The 13,984-nt window shown below is 41.8% G+C and overlaps 1 protein-coding gene and 1 long non-coding RNA gene across 15 annotated transcripts in view; one reads left to right on the top strand and one right to left on the bottom strand.

Annotated features, from left to right (window-relative positions):
• Nucleotides 1-13,984, bottom strand: part of EBF3 (EBF transcription factor 3) — a 224,832-nt gene that overhangs the window by 171,284 nt on the left and 39,564 nt on the right. The gene's annotated exons all lie outside the window — the stretch shown is intronic.
• The window catches only part of LOC128350975 (uncharacterized), a 26,605-nt gene continuing 20,131 nt past the window's right edge, over nt 7,511-13,984 (top strand). The window contains exon 1 of the long non-coding RNA XR_008319533.1: nt 7,511-7,692. This is a non-coding gene — a long non-coding RNA (uncharacterized LOC128350975). The remainder of the gene's footprint in view (nt 7,693-13,984) is intronic.

Below are 13,984 nucleotides of genomic sequence, written 5' to 3'. Positions count from 1 at the left end.
TGCACAGGCACATGGTTAGTGAGGGTGTCAGTGATTGAGACTATGCTCCCAACAGTGAGGAACTGGACTAAGGGAGGCCAGCCCGGTTCCGTGCGGTCGTATGCAGCAATGGGAGCTGCGTAGCTCCCAGCAACACACCTTCAAAAATACCTCTCCCCTTAAACGAGGTTAGCAGAGCGAGCACTCAGCTAACCCCATTCTTATCATGAGATGCCACGGCTCCTCACAATGAGACCCCCAACTGGGTGGCTCCAACAAGCCTCCTGGCCTTGGCTCGCATGGGGAATCCTGAGACTTCCGGCGGCCAGGTGGCCCCTGATCCCCGCCGCTCCTACTGGCTCTGTGATGGAGCCAGTAATCGTGGGCAGCCGATCCAGCCACCCAGGGATGGCTCCCTGTTCGTGTGCGGGGAGAGCAGACTAAGCCCGCTCTCTCCGCAAACCACCTTGAGGCATTTTACTTTGCTTGTGTGAAGCACCTCATTGTTTCCAAACTTCTGTCAGCAGAGGAATAATTTTTTTTCCAGTTAAAATTGAGGCATGCTTCACTCTACCTTATTTCTCAAAGTGAGACTTTTACTTTTAGAGTGCATAAGAATAAGAACTACCATCTGCGGAGGAGCCTATTTCTGCCTGAGTCAATGTTCTGAGCATACTTCTTGACTGGAAGACAACAGACCCAGAGCAGAACTTCATTCAGAACATACTGCCTCCTCTGGGGACTGACAGTGTTGCTATATCTGTACATTGTGAATGATTAAATAATAAAATCACACCTCTTGCAGATACTGAGTAGAAGGAATTAATCTACCCACAGAGGGAACAAGAAATTGTTTATTGATGTGGTGGACAGCCTCCTCTATTGGTTGGTTCTTTGACTCCACGGAAGACTTATTTAATTAATGTATTCCTCATGACATATTACCAGTCTCTCATGGCACAAAGTGTGTCCTTGTACATGTTTTGAGAATTACTGACATACACATACCAAACTGCACCTCAGAGTAGGGAGCTGAACAAGGCATTCCTCTAAAAAAAAACCAACCCAAAAAAACAACAACCATCCCTTTTCCAGTTCCAATATGTGATTGAGTTTCCAATATGCAGTTCCACAAGACAATTTATATATTCTTATGGGTATAAAACAGTACTGATATAGAATAATTTTAATTTTAAAGTGAATGAGGAAACATTCAATAAAAGTTTCTTCATATGTGGCCTCAGATGGCACTTCCCCCCCTAAATCAGACCCCTTTTCCAAATCAGATCCACTCTGGTAATTTCCCACATATCTGGTCAATACACTGGAATTTAATCACACAAACAATAAATATCTGATTCTTAGTAGGTGTCCACTGAAAGAGCTATAAGATTTGAGTACAGTGATGGTTTCCTTTCCTTTGTGGCTACAGCTCCCTTTAGACTGAATCAGGTGTTACTTTGGAAAGTCTTCCAAACTCTAGAAGCAGCTTTGATGGAAGTGAAAGGGGCCAAAAATAGTCTATATTTCCCTCAGTCTAGCTATAGCTGTGAATATTTACAGGTCTTTTAGTACAACAATCCATTTAGAATGGTATAATAACTGATTCAGTACAGTACACCTCAGACATATGGGGCCACTTCAGACAATACATCTGCACACAGCCAATCTATCACATGATTAAGACGTGCATGAACACATCCAATTTTTCCTGCTGGGGTACCTTTCCTCTTCTCCTAGTTACTTGGAAAAGGGATCAGAATTGCCCACATACAATTTAATAATTGTATTAAAGTTTACTAGCAGTAGTATTTAAATCATGTGTAAGAGGATGGTTAATGTTTGGAAGAGGTTAATCATCACCAACCACAGTTCATCAGTCTCGATGAAACAATAAAATATGGCTTACCACAAACTAGTAGGGGATTAAGAGAATCATAGCACACAGAGCTGGCCCATCCACATAGTGACCTGAAGTAAGGTGCACAGGGTGACAAACTTGATGGACTGAAAACTGTGCAGTGTATTGCTGCCGCCACCCATCTAATTACTTGAGTACCAGGTTGATGGTGCTGGTGCCAGAGCCACTGCTGCTGAGAACAGAAAAAGAGAAGAGGCACTCTAGCCCAGTACTCTGTCTCCTCCACTTCTGCTTCTGATCCCTCCTCCTTATTTTTTTGAAATTCAGCATGCAAGAAGGAGAAAGAGCTATTTTCATATCTGCTCAATGGGAAGGGGCCATTGTTAGGTGAGCTGGTTCAAGTACCAGAATATCTTGGGTCACTGTTAATGGCACACAAGGGAGGGAGAAGTGCAGGAGAACATGAGCTCAAGGGTCCTTCAGAGCGTGTTAACATAGTGCCAAGCCAGAGTTTGGCTTTACAGATGAACCAGCCCAATAGCTGGTTTATCCCCACATGCAGATCCCTATACTTTATCCCCACTAAGGGAAAGCAACTTTAGTGTAAGCTTTCCAGTGTATTCAAAGAGAACACTTCTAGGGTTTCAATTAGTACCAAAGGTGGTAATAATTTTGGTGATGTGGACACTAATTACCAAGTGCCAGACTGAGACTACTACTTCCTTTTACGGGTAATGATGCAGCTGTTGAAATGTTTACAGCCACATGTGCTACTAAATGTATTATACAACCAACTGTTCAGTCAACTGTTATTCTAAGATCTGTTACTAGACCTGCTATTATCTATAGTATACATTTCAATATACATTATAGCATATAGTGTTTTCATTTTATCATGACAGTTTATTTAAAAGAAGTTACTAAGTTAAAAAGTTTAAAAGTTACTAAGCATGTCAGAGGACATGTAATGTTGCATTGCAAAGTGGAAACGTTGTCTATAAATTATTTTAAAATATTTGCCCTGATCCAATTACAACTATCTATATGGACAAGCAGGTTTCGCTTCCAAATTAGGTGTACCAACTGAATTAGCTGTAGCAAAAGAAGTCTGAGTAAGAAAAGAAGACTTTATCCAGTGATGGGATAACACACTGGATAAAGTCTTCATACCACAAGAAACAGCAGAGTTGGATTGCTATGCTGCAACCTTTTCAAAGTAGCTGTGGATGCAACAGTGTGTGTAAAGCCTTCTGCTGCACTTGTGTCTCTTGATCAAATTCTTAAAGGTTCTCTGTTTATACGCATCAATTATGAATTTTGTATACTATCAGACTTTTTAAAAATGACATAACTCCTTTAAAAAAACTTTTATCAGACTTCTTTAAAAATATAAATTAAAAATAGTATTGTTAACATTGATGGACCTATATAAATAATGTTTTATGATGAGAAAGTAATGAGCTACTGACCTATTAAACCTCCCCAAAAAGTAAAATTATCTTCCCTAAATACGGAATTTAATGAATTCATGTTAACTCACAATGAAAAAAGGTAAAAACAGTATACTACTGGAGTTATATAATTTTAAAAAAATAGTGGAGAAAACAGTTGCACAATTAAATGTTTTACAGCTACTTTCAAAGATTTCTTTTTTTAGATTGACGGTACAATCAAACACAGTAGCAGTTCCAGTGTCAAAGTGCAAGTCAATATCTTTGTTAGATGTTGTCTAATAGAAATGAATAACATCAGTTGAAGGGAAGACTCACTTGAATCCAAGTATCAGGCCTGTGTTCCAATCAATTAAAGGCAGTTGAATCAATGGGAGAGAATGCACAGCCAAAAAAAAGGTTATTTAGTGTAGTCATGGATCATAAAATCAACCTGTTGAAGGATGGGAAAGGGAGAACTTTGGGGTGGTAACCAGTAAAAGCCCATTTTGGAGTCATCTGGATTTTGTCAGGCTGACACAAAATGAAGCTGTAGAGTAAAGGAAGTGACCCAGTAGTCCTAACACTAAGAAGAGATAATGTTCAATTCCCTGCAGTGTCTGCATCTGATAACCCAATTATCCCCAGTCTATTTTTTTTCAAAGTCTCTTTGAACCTCTGAGCCACTCTACAAAACATATTTGCTTCCCGTCACCCTCCCCCACTTTGCTAAATTCTAAAGTCTGAACCAAATCTTTAACAATTTACAAGCATAATTATTTTGGCTGCTTAAAAATGTATATTTAAAACAGGACAATGTCCCAACCATGATAATTTGCAAACAGAAAGAACCTGAAGAACAAACAACTAAAATTACACAGCTGAAGACAATTCATTGGGAATCACAGAAGTTCCTGCACAAAGGAATAAATGAAGAATACAAAATGTTGGATTCTATTTTATGTTTTAAGAAGTCATTGTTTTTAATCAGTTAAAATGAAGAAATGTGCACAGGATAGTTGCAATAAACTGGCTCACATATATTATGCATGCGGTGGAACATAACGATTGTGCAATATGCAAGAGCACAATTAGCACTATTGTGCTAATGCAAAAATTACAGAGTTGAACAATAGTGCAGCCATTATATGTAATGGTTGCACTGTTGAACAACTCTGCAATATTTGTGCTTGTGCAACAATGCTCTTGTGCAACTGAGCAAACATTGCAGTCTACTGAATGCATAATGTTGTGCAGTATGTCTGCCACTATCTAAACTCAGACACTGTCCTGGATTATTTTTATATTTCTGTTTGCAACATTATGCCTTCACTGTTAGTCTGGGGCACAAAACAAAAAGAAAGATCAAAAATAATATCTACTTTGGGTGCATATAAGCTGGCATTTGCTTCCCTTGTTATTTTTTAGATCACAGTATTTTAATATGTTACGTCTATAAACTTAAGCCTAGCAGTTGTGCTCAAAAAGCAAGTTAAAATACCTGCCTATCTTTATGTTCATGGACCTGAATGTATGAAACCCTGCCTACTATGCAAATAAGGAATTGTTTTGATATTCCAAGTTTTAATTTTATTGACTTTTTAATCCATTTACTGGCTGACATACCACATAACTTTATGTCAATCTTGTAAAGTTGTGTTTGTGCAGTTGCCTAAGAGAGCAATATGCACAACTGAAAAATTGCACAACCAGCGTTCTGAAATGTGAATGACACAGCCATTATTTCCAATAGTGGTATTGTGCAACTTCGGTTGTGCACTTTTTATTACTGAGCAAATTACACCTTTGCACAACTGCACAAACGTTGTGTTGCAAGGTGTGTGTAAAGTTGCACAGTATGTCAGCTACTAAAAAGAAGAGCAATGGTAATCTTAGGTCTGCCTAATTAAATCTATTATGCAATGCTGTTTTGTGTGCAGTAAATCTAGGCCCATGCTTCCCTCTGAAGCCATATTGAAAGAATGGTGTTTAACCATCCAAAGGTGAAGGTTTCAAGTTCCTTCCCTGGCTTCTCCAAGATAGGGCTGAGAGAGATTCCTGCCTGAAACCTTGGAGAAGCTGCTGTCAGTCTGTGTAGACAATACTAAGCTAGATGGACCTATGGTCTGACTCAGTATATGGCAGCCTCCTATGTTCATATGTAACAACCGTATTTACACATTTCTTACATATTCTGTGCATAATGCATATACTGTCTTCCAAATGATTACTGACTCAGTCAAATCCAATAAGAAGCTGCCTTATACTGAGTTAGATAATTGGTCCATCACTGGCAGTGGCTTTCCAGCGTTTTCAGACATAATTTCCCCCCAACTCTACCCTGAAAATGCCAGAGATTGACCCGGGGACCTTCTGAGGCAGCCCAGCCTTTGTTAGGCTGCTTGTGTGAAGCACTGGGATCTCTCCTGATCCTGCACTCCTGCCCAGCCTAACCCAACTTTTTACCCGAGCCTTTAGCCGGGGTTAAGGGCGTGAGCATGCCATGGTCATGTGTGTGTTCGGGAGCGCCAGGGTCATGTGTGTGTTCGGGCTGCAGGCAGCCTGTGCAGACACAGAGCCGGCCGGCAAGAGCACCCAGCTGAGGGAGGATGTCTCAAAGCACCATCCTCCTGGCACGGTGCATTGAGGGATACCAGAGAACTTGCTCCTCTGTGACACTCACAGCAGTGCTGCAAGCAACTCAGTGAACTGGGGAGGATGATCATGTGCGGGGAGCGGTAGGCAGGAACCTGCCTCCCTGCCCACCTTTCCTAGAGATGTCATGTGCACAGCCTCTCTGTCTGAAAAACATTTGATCTACTTAGATGGATAGACACACACACACACACACACACTACAGAGTGAAAACTAAACACTTGCTCTCTGGAACCCGTTAGGGTAAAAAGAGATTGGTATTTGTACTGTCAGCCTTGTCACTGAGAAAACCAAGGTACCAGATTAGCCAACTATTCTACACTTCACACTAGAGAAAGATTGCCATCAAACAAAAGCTAGCATTTTGACAGAATCTGTAGTGCAAAAACCTGAAAATTGACACATGCTAATACACACAGACACACACAATGTACATAGAGAGATGTAGTGGTAGTTAGAGTGCTGAACTAAGACCAGGGAGACCCAAGTTCAAATCCATGTATGACTCTGGTCCACTCACTTCTCTCTCAGCCTAACCTACTTCACAGGGTTGTTATGATGATAAATATAACCATGTATACCACTCTGGGCTCCTCAAGGAAGGAGGAAGGAATAGAAATGGATTAAATAAATACATATTAATTGTACTGTGTCTTCAGATTGGTTCTATGGTGCACAGTCATCCAGTCTCCAAATCTCTCTTGCCTATCCTGTCCTCTCTCTTGTCAACTTCACACAAACCCAAGCTGTCTCTAGGTTAGTCACCTAGCTCTATTGCTCACTTTTTTTAGCCAACAATTCCTCCCCCGCCCAAGCTCTATTGCTCTTTAGCCACTCCTTTCCTCAACTCCATGCCCACCTTGCCCTTCTTTCCCTTAGGTGACTCCTCTGGATCCTCTTGCCTGTTCTGTTCCCTTCTTTCAATCACATTGTCTCCAGGCTTTCTTTGTTTCTTAAATTTCCTACTTACTGGGCCCTCTTCCCACCAAGTCCCCCAGTTCACAACCTTGTTGTCTGCCCAGCACCCATGCCAGCAACTCCCTTTGCTAAGAGTGCGGAGCTCCTATCTCAGGATTTATAGGCTTAATTTTTATTTTGTCAATACCAGACATAAGGCTAATCCAAATGCTATGGGAAAGGTGGCTTTAACATTTTGTTCCTGCTGCAGTCCTGATATTTACAGTCCCCTGAGGTTGTTATTTGCAGGAAAAAGTTGCCATTAGGGCCAATGAAAGCTTTCCTCCAGGGCCAAACAGGAGGCATAGGGACCTGACCTGGATTAGGTCCATGGATGTAGCAAAGGGGTTAAAGCCCCTCTCACACTATGGTCCCAGTCTGGATTAAGTCCCACCACAGCTGCTATTGACTAAAAAAAAAAGCCCATCATGGCTAATGACAAATTTACCATCACGTGTAGCCCAGCCTTCAGCCACACTGATCTTTTACCGTTTATCAGCATTCTGTTTATCAGAATGTACTGTTTATCAGCTGTACTGTTATCAGCATTCTGTTGCTGACAGTTTGACTCCAACTTAGAATGTTGTCACTGACAATTCCATAACATCACAGCAGTTTAGACATTAGACTGAACAGGGCCAACTTGCCAAGGCACCCGGAAATTTAAGTGTGGCTCCTGAGCCAGCTGATGGAGAGATATGACCATGAGAAGTGAGCAAGCAAGGCAGGGTGGGATTACTCACTCCTCATCCTGGTCCTGTCCACCAATCACTGCCTGAGCCGAAAGAACATGACCAAGGAAGGTAGTGGGTAAGCAAGGTGCAAATGCGTTGCTCCCTCCTCCTCCTCTTGGTCACAACAGTCTAAGCCAGATGGATGTGACTACCTGCTTTGCTTGCTCACTCTTCTTCCTCATCACCTCTGTCTGCTCAGGCAGACAGACACAACCAGGAAGAGGAGGGAGCCAGTTCTTGCCTGCCTGAGCCAAATGGATGTGACTGCCTCCACCTTGTTTGCTCACTCCTTCTCCTGTTCATGTCTATCTGGCTCAGGCAGGCATTGGATCGATGTAATCCCCCCTGCTAGTCATAGTAATGCATCATCTGCCTGGACCAGATGGACATGGACAGGAGAAGGAGTGAGCAACCAAGGTGGAGAGAAGTAAGCAAGTAAGGTGGAGAAGTAAGTAAGGCAAGACAACCACTGCAGAGAGCATTGCTGGGTGTGAGAGGCGAGTCCACCAGCAATGCCCTTCATTCCATGGAGGAGTAGACTCATCACCTTTCATGCTCATTCCTTCTCCTGGACACCTCCGTCTTGCTCAGGCAAGTGATGGAATGATGTCAGCAGCAGGAGGAGGGAACAACCTGTCCCCACTTTGCTTGCTCCCTCCTCCTCCTAGTCACATAAGTCATACAGAGCTTCTGTTCACATGAAGCAGAGGGGCATTGCTGGTGGCAAGTGGTGAGTCCACTCCTGCTCCCCCATGGAGCTGAGAGCAGACTGACTGACTTCAAAATGTTTGGGCTAGCTCATAGAGCCAAAGAAAATGTGTTGAGGAGGAAGACTTGCTAACAGGTAGCCAATTTTTAGTCATATATCAGATGTCACGTCTACAAAAATGCAGCTCTGCTCAATGGATTGAACTGTTGCTGCCTAGCTAGCACTTTACAATCTTTGTGTTCAACCAGAGGCTTTCCTAAAATAGCCTGTGATACTGATATAACCCTGCTCACCCACACTGTAGATTTCCTTGCATATTATAAAAAGTTTCATCAGACAGAAAATACTAGACAGCATTTCCAGACCACAGCAGCAATAATAATAAGAATGAATTGCTGGTCTACGACCAAAATAAAGTTTTACTTACTTAATAAGAATGATCATAATGAAAATTGCTAATATTGCTTGTATAACCACCGAATATCTGCACCAAAATATAACCAGGCACAGAGATGTGGGGTGGAAAATCTCCCCACATTTTAGTTTTCCAAGTAGACTTTTTTCTCAGATTTCTACTTGACTACTTGAAAAACCTTTTGAGATACAGGGGCCTGTCAGACAAAATGTGGAGCCATGGAAGCTTCTAGCCAAGCTTCCTAAAACAAGCAGAGAATTCCCCCTGCAGACCACCTGACAGCAGCATGGTTTGTTTTGCGGTCAGTAGTTTCTTTGGCCCCTCCCTCCACCATTCACCGAACCCACAGCTGTTTCTCAGATGCTCTGTGTCCAGCCTCTTGCAACAAGCAAAGAAAAAAGCCTGGGGGTCAGTTTGAACACACAATGCAATAGTAAATTCAACCATGCTTAAAAGAAGCCAACTACACACCTCGGTCTCAAAGCTTGGTTTGTTTAGCCAAACTGAACCTTGGGTGAGTTTGAGAGGCGCATTCGGATGGAAAAGTGAGGCGGGGAATCTCAAATTCAACTGAGGATCCGTGCTGCATCTCAAACAGTCCACTGTGTGGGAAGTTAAAGCGGGGGGGGGTGTATGTAAGTGTGTGCGTATAAATAGGTCAAATAACATGCCAAATCAGATCACAATCTATTTAGGGCATCGGAAAATTTTATATAGTAATTTTTGTAAGGAAAACAAAATGTAAGTTTTATGCAAATAATGAGGAAATTTGCATGGGATTTCCCCCCAGAAAAAAATCCAATTTAAATTTTTCCAGAAAATCCACAACTCTGACCAGGCATTTAAGAGAGTTTTATGCATCTGACTAATTTAGTGTGGCTTAAATGATAAGGGCTTTGCATTTCTGCAACCAAGTGTCAAATGAGGTGAATCAGAACATTAGTTCTACATACATATTAGTTTTCGAGCTTAATGTAGAGTAGAGGACTGTATGGGGCTTTTCCACACAAACCCCACAAAACGTATCTAAACTGCATGTGTTTCCTTTATACAATCTTGTTTAAGTCCCTTGTAGTATTATATCTAGTCCTGATGGGGCAGGGTAGATTGGGGCAGAGGGGGGTGTGCCTTCCTGCAGAGGAGACAGCCTTACTTTGGGGGCAAAGTACTTCCACTATATCCTGTATACTGTACTAAAGCAAACCCTGTCAGCATCACTTTTGAAAACTATAAAAATAACAAGCCTCTTTTTGAATTGACCTATAATGCCAGTCCACCTAAACTTTCAAGGCAAAAATCTAACATAGCCTCTTACCTGGACTCACAGTCCAAATGAATGCACAAGGGACTTCTTCAGAGTTAGCAAGGTAGTAAGAAAAGGTCCGTGGTGAGATTTTAAACACTCACACACATGCACATCTATATGCTATGCTTCACTATATGCTGTAACATTGCTGCACAACTTTGGCCCTCCTGCAGATATTGGATGGCAACTTCCATCATTCCTGACTATATTGGTCACTCTGACTAGGGATGATGGGAGTTGTAGTCCAACAGCAGCTGAAGACCCAAAGTTGTACAGAACAGCACTACAGTATAAATAAATAAATAAATAGTATACTCCAGGGCTGCACATTGCACAACTTTGGCCTTCCTGCAGATGTTGGACTACAACTCCCATCATCCCTGACTATTAGCCACTGTGGTTGGGGGTAGGGATGTGCACAAACCCGTTGAGCATTCCATTCAAAAAACGCCGAACAGGTTCGGAACCCCCACGTTCAAACTGGTTCAAATGTCGGAGCAGGTGTGGTTTTGAGGCATGGGGAGAGTGCTCTGCCTTCCCCACTGTGTTTCCCCCTCCGGCACTCCTTTAGAAAATGCTGGCATGGGGCAGCTGTATACTCTCTTGCCGGCCCAGTCAGCGTAAAACCGGAAGTGGTGGGCATGTCCACCACTTCTGGTTTTACACTGACTGGGGTTACACGGAATACAGCCACCCTGTGCCAGCACTCTCCTCGTGCCTTAAAGCCACCACCCCCAGCCTCCTGGGTGTGCACGGACTCAGTTCCATGCACACCCCTAGTTGGGAACGATGGGAACAGTAGTCCAACAACAGCTGAGGACTGAAGTTGTGCAGGCCTGGTATACACCATTCTTTAAGTACATTCATCAATGGAATCTATGGAATAGCACAAGTAGCACCAATGCAATCGTTTCACTACTTTAAAAAGCCCCTACACAGAATTTCTTATCACACAGTAGCCTTTATTCCTCCATCTTTATTTGATAGCACCAGAAAAAGCTTATCAAGAGCAATGTCCCAGTGAAGGGAGCAGAGCCTGTTTCACCACTGAAGCACAGACATAAAGGTCAGGTTCAGACGTAGCATGGACGCATGGGTCCAATGGACCCACAGTTCCGCACCCCATGCCCGCTCTCCCATCCTCGTCTGGAAAGACAGCCCACACAGTCAATCAGGCCAGAGTGAGGGAGTAGCTAAGGCCCAGTGCAGTGCCAGCATTCGAGCATAGCGCTGGCACTGCTAAACTGGAGTTAAGGACGGCGAAATTCTACTCTGACCGAAGGTACAGAGTGGAGTTTGGCGAGGGAAACCACAGGTCCCTTTTCACCCCTAGCTCCAGTTTGCCGAGTTCAGACATGCAGCTTCAGAAACCGGAGGTGAAGGGACCTCCAGTTTCCCAGTACGCCCGAACTTGGCCAATGTGTCCTGCAACAGTACTGGGAGCCTGGAACCTAATCCTTCTTTCCTGCTGCAGCACAGTAGAACATAGGATATGTTCCTTACAGCCTGAATCCTATGCATGTTTCTTCAGAAGAAAGAGAAATCCCATGGGGTTCCATGCACAGGATCGCAGCCTTAAATGGCTAGCTACTAAGCCAAGTGCAAATATGTGCATATCCACTCCCCCACTTTGTCATGTCATTATCTTAACAGTTCATCAACAATATCTGTCAGACTACCATCCACACCTGGTTCTGAAAATACATATTTACTATATTATTATAGTTCTTTCAAATGAACATTGCCACATGGTGGCCACTAACTGCCTTACTCCATGGCAGCAATAAATGCACTGAAAGCTTTAGCCTCCAACCACACAGTGGCTATTACCATCATGCTGAAATCTAGGGATGTAATCTGTGGTGTTGATGCTTGCTTCATTGCATGACTGGAGGCTACAGACAAACCACCAGCTCTCCATGCTATTAGAACCATGCAGCTGGTTTTTAAGCAGCAACCACATGGCCAATGTTATTCAAAATCGCTCCTATTTAATATGCTATAGGTATACTCATGAGGAGTAAGCTACAATAAGGAGATGGCAAACTTCACAACAGCTTCAAAATTGCTCCCTGTTGCACTGCATTTGAGAGATTATTTACAGCCAACTTTCAGTGTTAATGATCATATAGGAAAAGTATAAACTATTAGTATTGTAGCTGTATTCGTATCTGTTTCTAATAAAAAGGGAAACTTCCTTGGGTGTATCAAGGTTTTAAAAACTGAGCCTCCTTTATGGACATCACAGTTGGCAGAAGACAAACCTATGAGGCTCAGAAAGTAAACAATAACAACAAATGGTTTACATCAGGCCTTGACCATTTTTCTTTCGATCTAGGAACCAGACCAAAAATTTAGGAGTCAAACAATGGACACTTGACAAAATAACTAGACTTAATAACAGACCTTGTGGAAAGGAGGGTGAATGAGCGTCTCTTTATCCCCTTTAGAAGTAACAAATCACAATTTTATTAAAGAACTCTACTTATGTATATCCCCAGTCTTAGTGCCACAATTAAATTTCTAGATGCCATGGCTCCCTGACACCTGGGATTTGTCAAGCCCTGCTTTACATGCATTCTGCTTTCCTCCCCAAAGAGATACTGCTAAAAATCAAATCACATTCCAAATATTTTTTAAAATGTTTTAAATGTCTATTTAAAAAAAACACCTTAAAAGCTTTTTGTAGTATATTGAAATAAATAACATGCCTTAAAATAAGAACGCTGTATTAACAAGTTTCAGCAAAGTACTATCAGTGCAAATCTGTGCATACACGAGGTTTTAACATACATATTATGGAACATATTTTACAGAAGCTGAAACCAAATTAAACCAGTCATTTCAGTTGCCTAAATCACATAAAACAAGTGTTCTTGATTAAACATCAATATTACAAGGAATTAAAAGAGTCTATACTAGAGTTCAAACCACCAGTCCCCTTCCAAGCAGTCTCTGCTCACTCCAATGGCACAACGAAATTAAGCAATTTTTTCCTAGTGCCATAGACAACCTGAGTGCTTCTTACTGAAATAATAGGAATTTTGAAACATGTGTAGGTTCAGTTATTTCAGCCTAATTTTAATTTTTATCAGTATTGCATGTAATTTTTCAATACTGGAAAATGTGGTAAATAAGGCAGTTTACTGAAATTGCAATATCTTCATGAGCAACAGTGATTTGGCAAGCCTAGCTTGTTGCTAAAAAAGCAAACTATTTCTTCAACACAAACAAGCCCAGTCATAAGAACTGAATATTGCCAGACTGCTCTTCATTACGGCCAAATCTGACCCAGCAATCCGGAGCAGCTCTCCACAGACAAATAAACAGCAAATACTTACAGGGGAAAGCCTTGTAGAACTGATTCCTTAATCAACAGTTAAAGAAGCAAATTAGAGCTGCCCTATCACAAAAAAATTAATTCCAGATTGCAGTTATTGTCTTAAGTACAAGAGAGCTGTCTCATAGGTTAGGCTGGATAATTTCATTTTAAAAGTATCTCTAAAATTTGCCATCCCATGGGATTTGCGGTTTTCTCCATCGTTATAGAACTGTAAACCTCTGGATGTCAAAGATTGGGTAATTTCTTTCAGATGGTCCTCTTCTCCACAATACATGAATGTAATGGGTGAGAACCAATTGTTGCCAAAAGCAACCAGCAAGGAGTTAAAATGATTTTTTTTTTTAAGTATAGAAAAAGCATAACAAGTTTTTGTTTGAATATTGTCCTGTTTATTGACTTAAACACTTTTCAATCTGGCTTTCATTTAACTGCATTAAGATTGTACTGTTTCTTAAAATGTCCAATGCACACAGCTGGTTACGGCATGTCTATACAAGCATGAATATGGGGTCTTACCTGTATCAGGTGTAATCAAATGCATACAACACTAATTGTGCCCTTCATTGGCCCTGTTCCAAAAGTTCGTTATAGTAAT

This window comes from Hemicordylus capensis, chromosome 3 (genome assembly GCF_027244095.1).
Source record: "Hemicordylus capensis ecotype Gifberg chromosome 3, rHemCap1.1.pri, whole genome shotgun sequence".
In the NCBI taxonomy this organism is placed as follows: domain Eukaryota; kingdom Metazoa; phylum Chordata; class Lepidosauria; order Squamata; family Cordylidae; genus Hemicordylus; species Hemicordylus capensis.
This window is presented reverse-complemented; position numbering and strand designations above follow the sequence as displayed.